A 21,498-nucleotide genomic window follows, 5' to 3' on the forward strand; every position below is an offset into this window, starting at 1 on the left:
CCATGCTCTCCCTCCCTACTCCTCTATGAGTCAGCCTTTTTATATCAGAGAAAACATTTGGCATTTGGTTTGGGGGGATTGGCTAACTTCACTTACCATTATCTTCTCCAATGCCATTCATTTACCTGCAAATGTCATGATTTTTTCTCTTTTATTGCTAAGTAATATTCCATTGTGTATATATGCCACATTTTGTTTTTACCCATTCACCTATTGAAGGGCATCTAGGTTGGTTCCACAGTTTAGCTGTTGTGAATTGTGCTGCTATAAACATTGATGTGGCTGTGTCCCTGTAGTATGTTGTTTTTAAATCCTGTGGGTGTAGACCAAGGAGAGGGATAGCTGGGTCAAATAGTGGTTCTATTCTCAGATTTCCAAGGAATCTCCATACTGCTTTCCATATTGGCTGCACCAGTTTGCAGTCCCACCAGCAATGTATGAGTGTGCCTTTTCCCCTACATCCTCGCCAACACTTATTAGTGTTTGTCTTCATAATAGCTGCCATTCGGACTGGAATGAGATGATATCTTAGAGTAGTTTTGATTTGCATTTCTCTAATTGCTTGAGATGATGAGCATTTTTTCATATATTTGTTGATTGAGTGTATATCCTCTTCTGAAAAGTTCATGTCCTTGACCCACTTATTGATTAGGTTATTCTTTTTTTTGTTTTTTTTGTTTTTGTTTGTTTGTTTGTTTTTTGTGGGGTTTTTTTTGGTTTTTGGTTTGTTTGTTTGTTTGTTTGTTTCTTGGTGTTTAGCTTTTTGAGTTCTTTATATACTGTAGAGATTAGTACTCTATCTGATGCATGGGGGGTAAAAATTTGCTCCCAAGATGTAGCCTCTCTATTCACCTCACAGATTGTTTCTTTTGCTGAGAAGAAATAATATCAAAATGACCAAACTTCCAAAAGCACTACACAGATTTAATGCAATTCTGATCAAAATCCCAATGGAATTCCTCATAGAAATAGAAAAAGCAATCATGAAATACATCTGGAAAAATAAGAGACCCAGAATAGCTAAAGCAATCCTTAGAAGGAAGAGTGAAGCCAGTGGCATCACTATTCCAGACCTTCAACTATACTATAGAGCAATAATAACAAAAGCAACATGGACTGGCACCAAAACAGACTGGTAGACCAATGGTACAAAAGACAGGACACAGAGACAAACCCAAAAGATTACAATTATCTTATATTAGACAAAGGTGCCTAGAACATGCATTGAAGAAAAGATAGCATCTTCAACGAATGGTGCTGGGAAAACCGGAAATCCACATGCAACAAAATAAAATTAAAATCCTACCTCTCATCATGCACAAAACTCAATTCAAAATGGATCAAGGACTTAGGAATACACCAGAGACCCTGAGTCTAATAGAAGAAAAAGTAGGCCCTAATCTCCATCATGTGGGATTAGGCCTCAATTTCCTTAATAGGACACCTACTCTGTGTTATTGTATATTAGATATATGTAACTTGATTTTGATTTTTTTCTAGGACTCATAGCCAAGATTTTGGTTTGGATCTGGAATGTACCCCCAACATTTCACATGTTAGGCAATGCAACAATGCTTAGAGGTAAATGACTGAAGAGTTAAGTTTATAACCTCATTAGTGAAATTTGAATGGACCACTGGGCAGTCACTATAGGCAGGTAAAAATGACTACTCCCTCCTTAGGAAAAGACTCTCTATATATTCATTAAACTATTTAATCACAAAGAATCTTTGACCACCCATTAAGTATGATACTTTGTACTAGATTCTAAGTATATAAAGTACTGATAAAACAGACAAAATCCTGTTCTAATGGTGTTTACATTCAGAGGGGTTAGATAAATAATAGTTAAAGAAAAAAATATAACTAGTCCGGTAAGGATTAATGCTAAGAACAAAAACAAAGTTGGGTAACAGGGTAGAGGAGATGGAGAGTACTACACTAGCTGCAAAGCCACAAAGACTTTCCTAACAAGATGACATATGACTAGACAATTTAATAAATTAAGAGATGTACCATGTAAGTATCTTCAAGACAGCACATTCTAGGTAGAAGTACAAAGGCTCTAGGGTAAGGACATGCAAATAGTACTTAAGGAGCAAATTGATAAGAGTGGCTTGAACATTACTAGCCCCTACAGCTTTCTAGTTACTTGTATTCATACTGTGAACTCCTTGACCGCAAGGATCCTAACATAGTTACCTCTGAGTCTCCATTACCTTGCATATATTCTAACACAGTATATTCTCAATAAATGTTTGAGTAATAAATTAATGAGTAAAGATTCAACCTTTCCTTTCCTTGCTTGATTCCCTCTTTAGTATTATTGATGAATATCTGCTGAAATCTTAAATAGGCTCCCAGATTTTCTGAAGGCAAGGACTATATCAGATTTATCTTTTTCTCTTCTTCCATAGTCCATACCTATCCTTAAGGCCCAGCAGAGTGTGGTACTAATACACTATCAAGCCAATAAAAATAAAATCACTGAAGAAATATCTTGTTGCAGTATTGCCAAGATATTTGAATAGGGAATAAACACAGAAATCCTATAAGATCAAAAATTTCTTTTTGGAAACAAATCCTACGAAAATATTAAAAAGTATCCATTCCTTAGTTAAGGTAATTACCTAGTTTCTATCACTATTTCCCTTAACTCTCACTGGTACCAAAGTCATACTATGATAATTAGAGTATACTTTCAAGATCCAGAGCTGGGTCAGCAGAGAGTGAATTAACAAGGAGAATCACAAGGTCTGACTGTACAGTGGCCCAAAAAACAGGATGCTCAGACATGATTTCAGTTGGAAATGATTCCAAAACATCTTGTGGTAGACATATGCAATATGTATACTAAACATTTTTTTTCCATTTAGTGGTCCAGAAAAACATGTCTATTCACATCTGGATCTCAGCTACTAATTAGGAAAATGAAAAGTGGGTTTCAGTATAGACATAATGAAAATAGGCATACCACACCATCTGGGCATGAGCATAGATGGGTTCAGGAAATATAGCAGGTGTAGAGACATACTAATTCTAAGACTCAAAACTGGGTGACTAATAATACTTTGGCATGGAAAAAGGAGTGTCAAGAAAAAAATCCCAGTTCTGTAAACTATGCCAATATAAATAATGCAGGAACTGTCTACAACTTAAAGACAAGTGATCATATTTGGTCTATTGCACATCAAATAACAAGACTAGTTAGCAGCAGCTCTGTTACTGTTAGTAGACACTATGCATTGGTCAAGAATGGCAAAAGGATGAGGTAGACTGTAAGGAAAGTTAGGGCCTATTGGTAGTAGATCTAAATGCTAGAAACCAAGAAGAGAAAGGTAAGATATGAGGTGAAAGATACTCCAAAAATCAAATTTGTCAAGTTGGAAGAACCACTGCAAATCAGTAAATCTGCAACTATGCTACAAATGTTTTACCTCCTTCAACTCCCAATCTCTTCATAAAAATTTATTTGTCCTTCCCATATCCCAGGAAATGTACCCCTGCATATCATACAACTACTTTCTTTGACCACAGTACAGCAGATGCAAGCTGAGCCAATCATACTTTCCTTCCAGAAATTTGGAATTAAAATACAATATTGAGATAATATTGAGTAGGTCAAAGACAATCCTATGGCAAAGATCTTCTCCCATCAGTAGGCTGGCTTTCACACTCTTAACTGTTTCCTTTATATAGAAAAGTTTTTTTAACTTAATTTCATCCCACTTATTGATTCTTCATTTTATTTCTTGTGCTTCAGAAGTCTTGTTAAGGAAGTTAGTGCCTATGCCAATATGTTGGGGTGTTGGGCCTACATTTTTTTCTAGAAGTTGCAGAGTTTTAGTCTAATTCCTAGGTCTTTGATCTACTTTGAGTTTTGTGCAGGGTGAAGAAAGAGGGATCAAGTTTCATTCTTCTACGTATAGATATCCATTTTTTCCCACATTTTTCCAAAACCTGTTTCTGGCACATTTGTTAAATATCAGATGACTGTGTATTCCATATGTCTCTGTGTCTTTTATCCTATTCCATTGGTCTTCATATCTGTTTTGTTGCCAATAACATGCTATTTTTGTTACTACAGCTCCACAGTATAATTTAAGGTCTGGTATTGTGATGCCTCCAGCATCTTGCTCAGGATTGCTTTGGCTATTGTGGGCCTCTTATTCCAGAATATATAAAGAACTCAAAAAGACTTAGCATGCACACACACACACACACACACACACACACACACACACACACACTAATCCAATTAAGAAATAGGCAAAATCTGAATAGACACTTCTCAAAAGAAAAAAAACAAATAGCCAAAATATATGTAAAAAACATTTTGAACATCTCTAGCAATCAGGGAAATGCAAACCAAAACCATACTGAGATTCACCTCACTCTAGACAGAATGGCAATTATCAAGAATGCACATAATAATTAATGCTGGTGAGGACATGGAGGAAAAGGGTATACCTATACATTGTTGGTAGGACTGCTAATTAGGACAACCACCATGGAAAGCAGTATGAGAATCCTCAAAAAAACTAAGAGGAGTAAAACTTTTACCCCTCACACATCAGATAGAGCTCTAATATCTATATCTATACCTATAATCCAATCAATAAATGAGCCAAGGACCTGAACAGACACTTCTCAGAAGAGGATATTCAATCAATCAACAAATATATGAAAAAATGCTCATCATCTCTAGCAAATTAAAACTACACTAAGATACCATCTCACTCCAGTAAGGGTGGCAGCCATTATGAAGACAAACAACAAGTGCTGGCGAGGATGCAGGAAAAAAGGAACACTCATACACTGTTGGTGGGACTGCAAATTGGTGCAGCCAATTTGGAAAGCAGTATGGAGATTCCTTGGAAATCTGAGAATGGAACCACCATTTGACCCAGCTGTTCCTCTTTTTGGACTATACCCAAAGGACCTAAAATCAGCATACTACAGGGACACAGCCACATCAATGTTTATAGCAGCACAATTCACAATAGCTAAACTGTGGAGCCAACCTAGATGTACTTCAGTGGATGAATGGATAAAAAAAAATGTGGAATTTATACACAATGGAATACTACTCGGCATTAAAAAAGAATAAGATCATGGCATTTGCAGGGAAATGGATGGCACTAGAGAAGATTATACTAAGTGAAGTTAGCCAATTCTGAAAACACAAATGCCTAATGTCTTCTCTGATATAAGGGGGGTGACTTAAAATAGGGTAGGAAGGGAGACCATGGGAGGAAGATCATCTCTAGATACGGAGTAGGGGTGGAGATTAAGGGAGGGAGAAGGGGAATAGATAGATGGTGGAAGTAGACCCTCATCATTATACAAAATACATGTATAAAGATGTGAATTTGTTGTCAGCATACCTTATATACAATCAGAGATATGATAAATTATAGTATAAATGTGTATTAAGAATTGTAATGCAAAAAATACTACTAATAATAAGAGTGCTCATGTATTAAAACAAAAGACTAAAAAATAAAAAAAGTAATTTCTAAAAAAAAACTGAGAACCACTCCTTGGTATATGTCTAAAATCAGCATGATATATAGTATATAGCCAAATCAATGTTTATAGTAGTGCACTTCAGAATATCCAAGTTACAGAGCAGTCCAGAAGCCCATCAACAGAAGAATGAATAAAGAAATATGGTATATAAACACAATGAAGTTTTAATGAAGAAGAATAAAATCATGGCATTAGATGCTAAATGGGTAGAACTTGAGAACATGCTAAGTGAAATAAGCCATACCCAGAAAGTCAAGGTTCAAGTTTTTTCTCATATGCAAAAACTAAATCAAAATGGTGGGGGGAGTGGGGAGATCCCATGAAAATAAGGAGAAACCAGTAGAGAAGACAGAGGACACTGAGGGGGAGTGAGGAATGGTGGAATGAAACAGACCAAACTATTCTATGTACAACATGAATATACCACAGTGAATTTCACTTTTAGGTAGATATATAATGCACTAATTTACAAAAATACTATAAATAAATAGAAGAAAGAATAGTAGAATAGAGAAAAGGGAACAGGGGGAGATATAAGGAAAAGAAAAGGGGAAGTACTGAGGACTAAATAGGAGCAAATTATATTCCATGCTTGTATAGTTATGTCAAAATGAACCCCAGTTTTATGTAGAACGACAATGCACTAATAAAAAGTTAAATAAACAAGACAACCCTATGGTCACCAAATGCCTTAGCAAGTTTGAAACAGAAACTAAAAATCTTAGAAAGAAAGATGTCCTGGAGGGTAGGGAATAGAATATAAAGTTTTTGGAGAGAAATGGATTCTAGATTATGCAGGCCCATTATATATTTAAAGGAAAAAGGATGCTGCCTGTTAAAGTTTATAGTTACCTTTACCCATTAAATCTGGATTTAAAACATTGATTAGTGATTGAGAATTCTTAGATAAAATTTCCCTTGAAAAATACTCTTATTATCTAGAATTTTGGAGGTCTTTAATAACAATTCTCATTTACAATAGTATTATTTATAGTCCTTAATGTTCAGATTCAATTGTAATTGTTCTATTCATAAATTACATTAAGCCATACATTAAATATCATACTATATTCTTGAATCCACACATCTCAGAAAGAAGCAATCACACACACACACACAAAAAAAAAAATCCTTCCCATCAGCAGTGGGCATCCAAATTTTACTTATAAAATTACCTTCCATAATTTACCCTGTTTAGATATATAAAAGGTTAACATCTAATTCCATTTACAATGCTGATCCAGCAAGAAAGAAATTAATTTGGCATTAGAGTAGTAACATCAATTTCCCGTGTATCCAAAGTAATGCATTTACTGGAAAGAGATTAATATCAATTCCATAAATCATGCACATGCTTTTTCCGGAGTTTGAGACATCTGAATAATGTCAGATATGTGAGCTGATGTCACTTTGTGAATATTCCATTCATTAATCTATGCCTGGAGTTGCAGAGGAGATGTCAGGAGAAAATACAAAATTTGGAAAAGAATCAATGTTTCTGTTCTTAATTTCTTGTGATTTGTTTTAAGGAAAGTAAGCCAAATGTTGCCCAAAATACAATAACTGAATCCACTCTAGCAGAACAGCATTTTCAGAAAAGAAAAAAAAATTGACCAATTAACTTCCTGGTGGTAACAACTACTAAATACATAAGAAAATGTGTAAATAAGTCAACAAAAAGACTCCATTCAGGATTCTAAATAAAGTTCTGCCTGAAAGGAGAACTAAGTCTGAGCTTTTCCCTTAAATAACAGCTCTTCATTGTTACTGCTGAATTTCATTATCACATAATATCAGAGTTCTTTGTACTTATATTAGTCAGGACTCAACAGAAAAGCAGAACCAACAGGGTACCCTGTGTGTGTATGTGTGTGTGTATGTGTGTGTGTATGTGTGTGTGTGTGTGTGTGTGTGTGTATGTGTGCGTGTGCGCATGTGTGTATCTCAAGATTTATTATTAAGAACTGGCTTGTATAATTATGGATTCTGACATGTTCCAAGATCTACAGTTGATAAAAAAGAGACATAGGCAAGTCTGTGGTGCAGTTCCAATATAATATTCATACCCTCAAATGATTGAATGAGACCCACTCACATTAGGGAGGGAAATCTGCTTTATACAGTATACCAATTCAAATGTTAATTTCATCCAGAAACATCCTCACAGATATATCAAAATAATGTATGACTAAAGGTCTGGGTGGCCACTCAAGTTGATACATAAAATTAACCATCATAGTACCTTAAAGACCACTTACCAACCCCCAAAAATTAGCTCCAAATTTCTTCATTATACAGAATGAGAAAATTAAAAAGACCCAGACATTTGAGCTCAGATCTCCTAATGCCTAAAAAATATGAACTTAATAATTATTAACCTAAACTTATACCTTCCATCTATGACTAGCAAAATTACAGAGGAAAGGAAATGTGTGATACCATATAAAGAACCCAGGCTTTTGAGTCATAAAGACTAATGTCAAATCCTAGTTCTGTCATTTACTAACAGTTACTTAACTTTGGACCATCACCTTCCTTACTTGGGAAAAAAAAAACTTATTTCATGGAATCCCTAGAATTAGAGATAAACGATATTTTTCTTGCATAGTATCTGGCATGTAATAAATGCTTAACACTTCTCTGATTATCCTTACCCTGTTCATTTTCAGAGAACATGGGAAAATTTCACTTTTTGCCCCCTTCAAAATAGACACAGCCATGACATGTATTACCCAGTGCAGGGTTGTTATAGTTTAGATGTGGGATCCCTCAAAAGCTCACATATGAAACAATGCAAGAAGGTTTAGAGGAGAAATGATTGAGTTATAAGAGTCTTTAACCCATCAGTGAATTAATCCCCTGATAAGGATGAACTGAGTGGTAATTGAAGTGGTAGGGTATGGCTGGAGGAGGTGGGAATTGAGGCATGGCTTTGTGTATGTATTTGGTATCTAGAGAGTGAAGACTGTCTCTCTCTCTGCTTCCTGATCAACATGGGAGACGTTTCCCTCTGCCACACTCTTCTGCTATGATGTTTTGCCTTAGGTTGAGTGCCAAGGAATGGATCTGGCCTTCTATGGACTAAGACCTCTGAAACTGTGAGCCCTCAAATAAGCTCCTTCCACCCTCCAGTTGTGTTGGCCAGGTCCTTTAGTCATAGCAGCAAAAAATCTAACTAAAACAAGGGTAAATGTATTTTTTTTTGCTTCTTCTGAGAAGTTGTTTGTTACTTTAAAATAACTTGATTTTTTTTACTTAAAAGCATACCAAGAAATGTCTCTTTTGCCACAAATTCATGACATCTAAAGTCCTTAGACTATGTAGAATATTAAGAACTTGCAGAACATTTTTCTTAACTTCCATGAATTCATGTAGTCACAATATCATTAATTAGTCAGAATAAGCTTCATTACTCCATTTCAGCATTAAGAACACACATTCTGGAAAGTTAAGTAATTTCTCTCATACCCATGTATATAGATGATATGCACCAGGTCTTCAGATATCTAGGTATTACCAATGTGTGAATAGGAAAAAATTATACCATATTGACAATAATTATTTCTGGGAGAATTCATTGAGATATTGATTTGTGTTGGTGTTTTGTACTTAATGCACCACATTCTACCCTTCCCTCCCCACCCCCGGCGATCATCGCCTATTCACGCACACACACACACACACACACACACACACACACACACACACACACACAAATTTACACTTGTCTCCAGATATTTTGAGCTCCTCTACTGTAAGGGAAGTTTGTGTAGAAGTAAGAAAGCAAAGGCAGCCTCCACTTCTTTTCTTGACCATATCCCAGATTATACTAGTAGAAACAGAAACTTCCACTGGAAGCAGAGAATAAAAAATATAGTGCTATACACTGGAAAAGAAATAGAAGTCAAAAATTCCATGAGTGATTGGAAGGAATTAGTGCTTCCTGGCAGTTTTCAATAAGAAGTAGCTATGCAGGTTACCTATAAAGGAACAACCTTAAGCACTAGGACTCTGAATCAAGGCAACAGTCAGTAAAAACAGCTTCTCACATTCAAGGAGTTGCATGAGCTTAAATAATAAGGATGTAAAGATGCATTTCAGAATCAAAAGATCTTACCTCAATGCCCAAGTATCATATACAGCTCATGAAATTGTACATAACTATAAAGAAAGAAAGCCTCAGTGAATATGGGAAACTAAATTTTCCCAAACCCAGAGATAGATAGAAATCCAGAGTCAGATTAATTTGACCCAACTAAACTGAAACACTTTTGACATTTCTTTCTGAATATATGACCAGGATCCCTATCCAAGCCCAAAGTTCTTTTCAAAACACATGGCAACAAGAAAATGTTGTGTCATATTTTCTTTCCATAAGAATTTTGTCCTTTTTTATTAAAATTTTCTGAACATAGATTCTGAGGTTTTTAAATTAAAATATTAAGGCATATTTTCAGCCAGGTTAACAACAAAACATTAGTTATTTTTTCTCCTGATTCCTGAATAAAATTCTCCAAATCCTTCAATGTCCATCTCCAGGAAGCCTCTATATCTCAATCCACACTGGTATCTTCCTTAATTTCTACACCATTATCATTCTCTTTGTACAAGTTGGTACTAAAGTATAAATGGTTTTATTCTGCTGTTTAATAGGCTAGGTGTGTTTTATCTTGCTTCACAAATGAATGTACCAGTATAGGAGTTGAAGAAATGGGAATTAAGATCAGTGTGGCAGAGATCGCTGCTTATTGCCAAAATATCTATTTCCTGTTCTTCCTAGACACACAAATAGACTGTATTTCTGTCTCTATGGTCTTTAGATATGTCCTTATGGTGAGTTATCACCAACTGATTATAAGTTGAGAAGATATATATTTCTAGTTTAAAGTTTTGGGGATGATAGTATGGCAGATTGCATTTTTTCATCTAAGTTCTTTTTTTTTTTTTTTGAGAGGCAAACCTTTGATTTTATCTTGATCCAGTCCATGCCACTTACATGTCAGTCTTTTTTTTCTTCACTATTTCTTTTTTTTTATTGTTGGTCGTTCAAAACATTACATAGTTCTTAATATATCATATTTCACAGTTTGATTCAAGTGGGTTATGAACTCCCAATTTTACCCCGTATACAGATTGCTGTATCACATCAGTTACCCTTCCATTGATTTACATATTGCCGTTCTAGTGACTGATGTATTCTGCTGTCTATCCTATTCTCTACTATCCACCCTCCCCTCCCCTCTCCTCCCCTTTTCTCTCTCTACCCCCTCTACTGTAAATCATTTCTTCCACTTGTATTATCTTGTCTTACCCCTCCTTTCCTCTTATATGTAATTTTGTATAACCCTGAGGATCACCTTCCATTTCCATGCGATTTCCCTTCTCACTCTCTTTCCCTCCCACCTCTCATCCCTGTTTAATGTTAATCTTCTTCTCAAGCTCTTCGTCCCTACCCTGTCCTTGGTTACTCCCTATATCAAAGGAGTCATTTGGCATTTGTTTTTTAAAGATTGGCTAGCTTCACTTAGCATAATCTGCTCTAATGCCATCCATTTCCCTCCAAATTCTATGATTTTGTCATTTTTTAATGCAGAGTAATAATCCATTGTGTATAAATGCCACATTTTTTTTTTATCCATTCATCTATTGAAGGGCATCTAGGTTGGTTCCACAATCTTGCTATCGTGAATTGTGCTGCAATGAACATCGATGTAGCAGTGTCCCTGTAGCATGCTCTTATTAGGTCTTTGGGGAATAGACCGAGAAGGGGAATAGCTGGGTCAAATGGTGTTTCCATTCCCAGCTTTCCAAGAAATCTCCATACTGCTTTCCAAATTGGCTGCACCAATTTGCAGTCCCACCAACAATGTACAAGTGTACCCTTTTCCCGGCATCCTCTCCAGCACTTGTTGTTGTTGGACTTCATGATGGCTGCCAATCTTACTGGAGTGAGATGGTATCTTAGGGTGGTTTTGATCTGCATTTCTCTGACTGCTAGCGATGGTGAGCATTTTTTCATGTACTTATTGATTGATTGTATGTCCTCCTCTGAGAAGTGTCTGTTCAGGTCCTTGGCCCATTTATTGATTGGGTTATTCGTTATCTTATTGTCTAATTTTTTGAGTTCTTTGTATACTCTGGATATTAGGGCTCTACCTGAAGTGTGTGGAGTAAATATTTGTTCCCAGGATGTAGGCTCCCTGTTTATCTCTCTTATTGTTTCTTTTGCTAAGAAAAACCTTTTTAGTTTGAGTAAGTCCCATTTGTTGATTCTAGTTGTTAACTCTTGCGCTATGGGTGTCCTATTGAGGAATTTGGAGCCCGACCCCACAGTATGTAGATCATAGCCAACTTTTTCTTCTATCAGACACCGTGTCTCTGATATAATATCAAGCTCCTTGATCCATTTTGAGTTAACTTTTGTGCATGGTGAGAGAAAGGGATTCAGATTCATTTTGATGCAAATGGATTTCCAGTTTCCCCAGCACCATTTGTTGAAGATGCTATCCTTCCTCCATTGCATGCTTTTAGTCCCTTTATCAAATATAAGATAGTTGTAGTTTTGTGGATTGGTTACTGTGTCCTCTATTCTGTACCATTGGTCCACCCACCTGTTTTGGTACCAGTACCATGCTGTTTTTGTTACTATTGCTCTGTAGAATAGTTTGAAGTCTGGTATCGCTATACCGCCTGATTCACACTTCCTGCTTAGCATTGTTTTTGCTATTCTGGGTCTTTTATTATTCCATATGAATTTCATGATTGTTTTATCTATTTCTACAAGAAATGCTGTTGGGATTTTGATCGGCATTGCATTGAACTTATAGAAGACTTTTGGTAATAGCGCCATTTTGATGATGTTAGTTCTGCCTATCCATGAACAGGGTATATTTTTCCATCTTCTAAGGTCTTCTTCAATATCTCTCTTTAGAGTTCTGTAGTTTTCATTGTATAAGTCTTTCACCTCTTTTGTTAGGTTGATTCCCAAGTATTTTATTTTTGGGGGGGATATTGTGAATGGAGTAGTTGTCCTCATTTCCATTTCAGAGGATTTGTCGCTGATATACAGGAATGCATTTGATTTATGCGTGTTGATCTTATATCCTGCCACTTTGCTGAATTCATTTATTAGCTCTAATAGTTTCTTTGTAGACCCTTTTGGGTCTGCTAGCAATAGATTCATGTCATCTGCAATAGTGATAATTTAAGTTCTTCTTTTCCTATTTTTATGCCTTTAATTTCTTTCGTCTGTCTAATTGCTCTGGCCAGTGTTTCGAGGACTATGTTGAAGAGAAGTGGTGAGAGAGGGCATACCTGTCTTGTACCAGATCTTAGAGGTAATGCCTCCAATTTTTCTCCATTCAGAATGATGCTGACCTGTGGCTTATCGTAGATTGCTTTTACAATGTTGAAGTATGATCCTGTTATCCCTAATTTTTCTAGAGTTTTAAACATAAAGGGATGCTGTACTTTGTCGAATGCTTTTTCTGCATCTATCGAGATGATCATATGGTTCTTATTTTTAAGTCTATTGATGTGGTGAATAACATTTATTGATTTCCGTATATTGAACCAGCCTTGCATCCCAGGGATGAATCCTACTTGATCATGGTGTATAATTTTTTTGATATGTTTTTGAATCCAATTCGCCAGAATTTTATTGAGGATTTTTGCATCTAGGTTCATTAGAGATATTGGTCTGTAGTTTTCTTTCTTTGAAGTGTCTTTGTCTGGTTTTGACATCAGGGTGATGTTGGCCTCGTAGAATGTATTTGGAAGTTCTCCCTCTTTTTCTATTTCCTGAAATAGCTTGAAAAGTATTGGTGTTAGTTCCTCTTTAAAGGTTTTGTAAAACTCTGCTGTATACCCATCCGGTCCTGGGCTTTTCTTAGTTGGTAATCTTTTGATGGTTTCTTCTATTTCCTCTATTGTTATTGGTCTGTTTAGGTTGTCTATATCCTCCTGACTCAATCTGGGCAGATCATAAGACTTAAGAAATTTATCTATGCCTTCACTATCTTCTATTTTATTGGAGTATAAGGATTCAAAATAATTTCTGATTATCTTCTGTATTTCTGAAGTGTCTGTTGTGATATTGCCTTTTTCATCCCATATGCTAGTAATTTGGGTTCTCTCTCTTCTTTTCTTCGTTAGCATGGCTAAGGGTCTGTCGATTTTATTTATTTTTTCAAAGAACCAACTTTTAGTTTTGTCAATTTTTTTCAATTGTTTCTTTTGTTTCGATTTCATTAATTTCAGCTCTGATTTTAATTATTTTTTGCCTTCTACTTCTTTTGCTGTTGTTTTGCTCTTCTTTTTCTAGGATTTTGAGATGAAGTATGAGATCATTTATTTGTTGGTTTTTTCTTTTTTTAAGGAATGAACTCCAAGCAATGAATTTTCCTCTTAGAACTGCTTTCAATGTGTCCCATAGATTCCGATATGTTGTGTCTGTGTTTTCATTTAACTCTAAGAAGTTTTTAATTTCCTCCTTGATGTCTTCTAAAACCCTTTGATCATTCAGTAACCTATTGTTCATTCTCCAAGTGAAGCATGATTTTTCCTTCCTTCTTTTATCATTGATTTTCAGTTTCATTCCATTATGATCAGATAAGATGCATGGTATTATCTCTACTCCTTTATATTGTTTTGTTTAAGAGTTGCCCTGTGACATAATATATGATCTATTTTTGAGAAGGTTCCATGTGCTGCTGAGAAAAAAGTGTAGCTACTTGATGTTGGGTGGTATAGTCTATATAGGTCAATTAAGTCTAGGTTGTTAATTGTGTTATTGAGTTCTGTAGTTTCCTTATTTAACTTTTGTTTGGAAGATCTGTCCAGTGGTGAGAGAGGTGTGTTGAAGTCTCCCATGATTATTGTATGGTGGTCTATTAGACTCTTGAACTTGAGGAGAGTTTGCTTGACGAACATAGCTGCACCATTATTTGGGGCATATATATTTATGATTGTTATGTCTTGTTGGTGTATGGTTCCCTTGAGCAGTATGAAGTGTCCTTCTTTATCCCTTTTGATTAACTTTGGCTTGAAATCTATTTTATTAGATATTAGTATGGACACTCCTGCTTGTTTCCGCAGTCCATGTGCATGGTATGATTTTTCCCAACCTTTCACCTTCAGTCTATGTATATCTTTTCCTATCAGATGCATCTCCTGTAGGCAGCATATTGTTGGGTCTTGTTTTGTGATCCATTCAACTAGCCTGTGTCTCTTAATTGGTGAGTTTAAGCCATTCACATTTAGGGTTATTATTGAGATATGGTTTGTTCTTCCAGCCATATTTGTTTATTAATGTTACTAAACCTGATTTGTTTTCCTCTTTGATTATTTTCCCCCCTTTATTGTCCTACCTCCCCCTGTTGGTTTTCAATGTTATTTTCCATTCCCTCTTCCTGTAATGTTTTGCCAAGGATTTTTTGAAGAGATGGTTTTCTAGCTGCAAGTTCTTTTAACTTTTGTTTATCGTGGAAGGTTTTAATTTCATCTTCCATCCTGAAGCTTAATTTCGCCGGATACACGATTCTTGGTTGGAACCCATTTTCTTTCAGTGTTTGAAATATGTTATTCCAGGATCTTCTAGCTTTCAGAGTCTGTGTTGAGAGATCAGCTGTTATCCTGATTGGTTTACCCCTAAATGTAATCTGCTTCCTTTCTCTTGTAGCTTTTAAAATTCTCTCCTTATTCTGTATGTTGGACATCTTCATTATAATGTGTCTAGGTGTGGATCTCTTATGATTTTGCACATTCGGCGTCCTGTAGGCTTCTAGGATTTGGGATTCTGTCTCATTCTTCAAGTCTGGGAAGTTTTCTCGTATTATTTCACTGAAAAGATTGTTTATTCCTTTGGTTTGGATCTTTGTGCCTTCCTGTATCCCAATGACTCTTAAGTTTGGTCTTTTAATATTATCCCATAATTCCTGGATGTTCTGCTCATGGTTTCTTAGCAGACTTGCTGAGCTGTCTATGTTCTTTTCAAGTTAAAATATTTTGTCTTCATTGTCTGATGTTCTATCTTCTAAGTGATCTACTCTGCTGGTAGTATTCTCAACTGAGTTTTTAAGTTGGTTTATTGCTTCCTGCATTTCTAGGATTTCTATTTGTTTGTTTTTTATTACCTCTATCTCCCTGTGAAATTGATCTTTTACTTCCTGGATTTGTTTATGTAGTTCCTTGTCAATGTGATCTTTCATTGTCTGATTTTGCTGTCTCATGTCTTCCTTGAGACTCCAGATCATCTGAAGCATGTATATCCTGAACTCTTTATCTGACATTCCATCTGTTGCATCTATTACCTATTCTAAAGTTGAGTTGACCTGCATTGCTTGTGGTCCTTTCTTTCCTTGTCTTTTCATACTGCTCGTGTTTCTTTCTGCTTGGTGAAACTGTTGTGTTTTTGAAATTTACCCCCTACTTATTTATATTGCTCTTGTATAGTTGGGAAGTCTCCCTTGCAGGGCAAGTAGTGGCTGTGCTCCTCCTCTAATTAGGGTGGTCTGTCTACCACACTGGTTGGTGGCAGGTCTGGCACCCCCTGCGGGACGGATGGCGACTCTGCTCTGCCTGCACTCCAATTGTGGTGACTTAACTACCACGCCCACAGGTCATTGGTCCTGATCCGGATGTGGGTGGTGGCTCTGCTCAATCCCCACTCCAATTGGTGTGACGTGTCTACCACGCTGGCAGGCCTCTAGACCTGTTCCGCCGGTGAGTAGCAGGTCTGCCCACCCTGCAGACTCGGGCGGCAGTTCTGCACAGCCCCCACTCCCAATGGGGGTACCTGACTGCCTCTCCAACGGGTCGCTGAGCCCCCTCCGGACACGGCCGGCAGCCCTGTTCCACCTCCACTCCAACCAGTGTGACATGACGGCCTCGGTGCTACGTGTCCCCCATGCTGGCAGGTTACCAGGCCTGTCCTGCCAGTGGGTCACAGGTCTGTCTACTTTGCAGGCTCAGACGGCGGCTCTGCACAGCCCCTACTCCAAATGGAGTTACTTGGCTACATGCCATCGGGTCGCTGGTCCTATTCTAGGCGTGGGCGGCTACTCTCTTCGGCCCCAGCTGCAGTTGGGGTGTCGTGATACCACGCCGGCGGGTCACTTGGCCTACTCTGGGCACAGGTGGCAGCTCCACTCTGCCCCCCCCGCCCCCACAGCACCCAGCAGGACCCTGACTGAGAAGCAGTCACCGCAGGTTCCCCAGCCCTAGGCAAAAGCAGCTTCGGGAGCCAGAACCCGGCCTCTCCGATCCCGATGCACGCTCCGCTGGGGGCTGGCTCCAAGGAGCGCCCCCCCCCACGGGTTCCCCAGCCCCAGGCCAAAGCAGCTCCGGGAGCCAGAGCCCGGCCGCTCCAAGCTCTCCAAACTCGGTGCACACTCCGCTGGGCGCAGGCACAAAGACGCAGTCCCCGTGAGCTCCCCAGCCCCGGGCCAAAACTGTTCCGGGAGTCAGAACTCAGCCACCCCGAGCTCAGTGCACACTCCACTTGGAGCTGGCCTCCACACGCAGTCTCCGCAGGTTCCCCAACGCTGAGCCAAGGCAGCCCCGGGGACCAGAATCCGGCCACTCAGAGCCCGGCACACGCCTTGCCAGGAACAAGCCCCCAGGAGTATTCTCCACAGGTTCTCCAGCCCCAAGCCTGAGCGATCTGTCTGGGAGACGCAGGCAAATACCAGCCTGAAATCACCTGTTCCGTAGCTGAATGTGCTGAGATCAGTAGGAAAACAGGGATGATTACATCATTTCTCCAAGATGGCGGCTGCTGTCCTCCTCCGTGGTCCGACCGGTGTCAGGAACCGAACTGGACCGCTTCTCTCCTCTGTCTCAAAGCCGGAACTCAGCACTAAGCGCGGCCATTGTACCACTAGCGGGAGCCCCCAGAATCCGCAACACTGCACCCCCACTCCGGCACCTCGCCGCTTCCCCGAGTTCGCTGCAGACTCCAGCTGCGGGGCGTTCCCCCATCAGGCAATGCGACCCTCCGTGCGGAGAAATCGCCCTCGACCGGGCTCCCGCAGCCGAACCTCGCGCAATGGAAATCCGTCCACTAGATTCTGGAGCACCTCAATTTCACTGGAAATTCCCAAAAAGCTAGCCTTCAGCCGTTTCACCTCGTCTTTCTCCCACTCAGTGACACGGCGCACTCTCATCTAAGTTTTTTATTGGTGCGTTATAATTATTCATGATAGTTGGATTCATTATGCCATATTTATACATGCATATAATATAGTTTGCTAAATCATCTTCACTAAAGTGCCAGTATCTGCTTTTAAGAATCAGATGAGTCTCCTCCTTATCCTTTCTCCCTCAACAAATTACAGATTGATGATGACAAAGATATTAAAAACAGTGAGACCAGATGGAAGGACACTAGAATCCTGAGTCATCATGTAAAAGAGTTTCTCACTAACCATGAATATTTATTTTCCTTAGACTCTAACATGAGCAAGAGAAAACTTTCTCTCTTATTTGCACCATTATATACTTTACAATCTATTTGTTACAGGAGTCAAGGCTATGTAAACCAATGCAGAATTTGTTGACTGAAATTCAAGTTGATTCTCAACAAAACCCTCAAACATGTGGCAACAGCTTAGCAATCAGGCAGTAAGAAAATCAATTTACCAGACTGGAGAGATAGCTACCTGTAAAGTAAAAATATACACTTTGACAACTTGGAAGGAAGATCATAGATCTAATGAGACTGTAAATCTAGGAGACATAATTTTAAGATACATGTTAATATGTGTTTGTTCCTTCCAGGTATTATAAGAAAAGATGAGATCAAGCAATGGTTGAAGAGTTTTTGAGCAAAATTAAAGGGAATAAAACAAATTCAAGAAATTGAAGCCTAGCAGAATAGAAATGCCAGCTACATTTAAATCTTAAAAAGTTAGAAACAAGAATAACCTTGAGCCAGTGAAATTAAATAAATTATTCCATAAACTGAGGGGAGGATTTGAAATAGGGACCCATGAGAGAGGGAATAATCGACAATATCTGTACACACCCACAATACCACATGGGAACACATATGTTTTCTTGTGGACATCAAGAAAAGTTAAATTCCATATCAAGTATGACACAAAGCTGAAAGTAAAAAACAAGATACATGGGAAACCAAAAGGAAGGAAATGTAAACCAAAGTCATCATAAAACATAAAGCTCCAGGTATATGGGATATACAGAAAAGTATAGGATATCACTCCTGGGTTGGTATCAAATTATAAAAGCAACCTCTCTCTAAGAAAAAAAAATTCTTACAGTACAAGTTGACAAATGTTTATTAGCAACACTAAATTCTCTGTTTGATTCTCAGAAGTTATAAAATGAATGAAGTATAGCACCTGAATCAAAAAATTAGTAAGATACATCAACAAATAAATCCAAAAGTAATTCATAATATAGAGATTAGAAGCAAAGAAGTCACTCACTTAAACTAACTGCACTTCGGAAGTAATGAAGACAATTCTCTTAAATCAACCTACGGCTTCTGAGAAGTCTTCCTAGTTAGAAAATTGAGCTTTATTGAAGGATAAATGCAAATTAGTCTTAAGAAGAAAAGTAGGAATGGCTCTCAAGGCAAGGGAAATCATATAAGGCAAAGCAAGGAAGTATAAAACTACATCATACATGTGGGAACTAATAAGTAGAATCCAACACCAAAGCATAGAGCGGTAAGAAAAAAGCCTGGAAATGTTGGTAGGGGGTCAAATCATATCAAACTTTAAATGCTGTTAAGATTTTTCACTCAAACACAGCCTCTTTTATTTTATTTTTTTCCAGGAAGCAACCACCTTAAGGAGTGTCACTTGACTTCTAGCTGCCCAGTGAGACTCAGACAGAATTTAGTGAATACTTAATACATTTTTAAAATACTATTTTGGTTAATGAATCATTATAAATGAATCTAGCTTTTACTGATTTAAAAAGAGTAATTTTCTTTTGTTTTTCTAAATAACAAATGATTATGTGATGTATTCTTTTAAATCATATAGGAATATTCTGCATCACATGCCAACTATGGATCTTATTTCTAGTCCATGAAAACAAGGAGGAGAAAGAAGAAGGAAGTAGGGGAAAGGAAGAAGAGGGTAAGGTCAAGGTAAGTTAATAATAATTGATATTTATGGAGAAAATAAAATGTGTTAGGCATCTAATTCATTGCCTCATATAATTTTCACAACATTCTTCAAGATAATCTATTATTCCAGAAAACTAAAGTTCAGAAAGGCTAAGTGTGAACACTCATTTCATATGTCAATTTGGCAGGGCTACAAAGCCCAGATATGTGGTCAAACATTACTCTGAATGACTCTATAAGCCTCTTCTGGATGAGAAACACTTAATAGATTTTCAGTAAAGCAGGTTGCTTTCCATAATGTGGGTGAAATTTCATCCAATCAGATGAAAGCCTGAATGGAACAAACTACTGATTTCCTTGAACAAGAGAAAATTCTGCGAATGGATATCCTTCAGACTAGAGCTAAATCACTGGGTTTTCCCTGGATTTCTAGCCTACTGGCCCACCTACAGATTTTGGACCTGCCATCGTTCATAAACTTCCAAGATAATACCATAAAAAACTCATATATACAGACTGTTGGTTCTGTTTTCTGGAAAATATTGACTAATACAGCAATTAAATTAAGGTCACTCAGTTAATAAAACTTTAAAACATATAACCAGAACCATCTCTTTCCAAAGATAGGACTCCCATTAAGTATTTTTAACAATCAATATATTAAAATGAGAACTATATTTTATATCATGCTTTATAGCTATTTCAATATCTCCTTGTGTACATTGATAAGTAAAACAATCATTTTTTTCCTGGATTGGAGGACTCTTCAGGAATAATGATGAAAATTGATAAAAGATAAACCCACTCTAATTTGTTTAGTATACAGAAGTTTTTAAAAATAAATACACAAAATATATTAGGAAAGAATTACCAGTACATATGATTTCAAGCACTTGTTTGTAAATGTAGCAATGAAATCAGCCCTATGAGACATTTTTTTCCAACACATTTGTTTTAAATAACTATGTCCTCCCACATTTAAGGGACAATTCAAATTCAGACCTCCACTGATAAAGGTGTAGATTATGAATGAAGAAACAAATTGCAGAGTAAGATAAATATTAAATCAAGTCAATCTATTTCTTTTTGGATTCTTTAGAATATCCAATGAGAGTAATTTCATGATACAGCAAGGGATAATATCAGATATCCATTATCTTATATAATAATTCCACCCCATATAGACAAAAAAGACAGATACAAGAACAGAACGTTATAGAAAAATGCCTCGCTTATCTGTGAAAGAATGAGGTCTTTCAAGTACAAATTTAGCAATTACTTTAGTATTCACCTTATATTTTTTATTTATATATGACCTATATATGGAATTCCATATATATGGAATGCGTTACAATTTTTATTACACATATTGAGCACAATTTTTCATATCTATGGTTGTATACAAAGTATGTTTACACCAATTTGTGTCTTCATACTTTGTATACAACCATAGATATGAAAAATTGTTCACACCAATTTGTGCCTTCATACCTGTATTTTGGATAATAATGATCATTACATTCCACCATCATCAATAACCCCATGCCTTTTCCTTTCCCCTCCCACTCCTCTGTCCTATCTAGAGTTTGTCTATTCGTCCCATGCTCCCACTCTCTATCCCACTATGAATCAGCCTCCTTATATCAAAGAAAACATTTAGCATTTGTTTTTTGGGGATTGACTTAACTTCACTTAGCATTATCTTCTCTAACTCCATCCATTTACCTTCAAATGCCATGATTTTATTCTTTTATTGCTGAGTAATATTCCATTCTGTATATATGACACATTTTTTAATCCATTCACCTATTGAAGGGCATCTAGGTTGGTTCCACAGTTTAGTTATTGTGAATTGTGTTACTATAAAC

General features: G+C 37.2%; 1 protein-coding gene across 2 annotated transcripts in view; it reads right to left on the bottom strand.

The window, feature by feature from the left end:
- The window catches only part of Agbl4 (AGBL carboxypeptidase 4), a 1,323,233-nt gene that overhangs the window by 1,160,395 nt on the left and 141,340 nt on the right, over positions 1-21,498 (bottom strand). The window lies entirely within an intron of this gene.

The sequence above is a fragment of the Ictidomys tridecemlineatus genome, chromosome 11 (genome assembly GCF_052094955.1).
Source record: "Ictidomys tridecemlineatus isolate mIctTri1 chromosome 11, mIctTri1.hap1, whole genome shotgun sequence".
NCBI classification, from domain to species: domain Eukaryota; kingdom Metazoa; phylum Chordata; class Mammalia; order Rodentia; family Sciuridae; genus Ictidomys; species Ictidomys tridecemlineatus.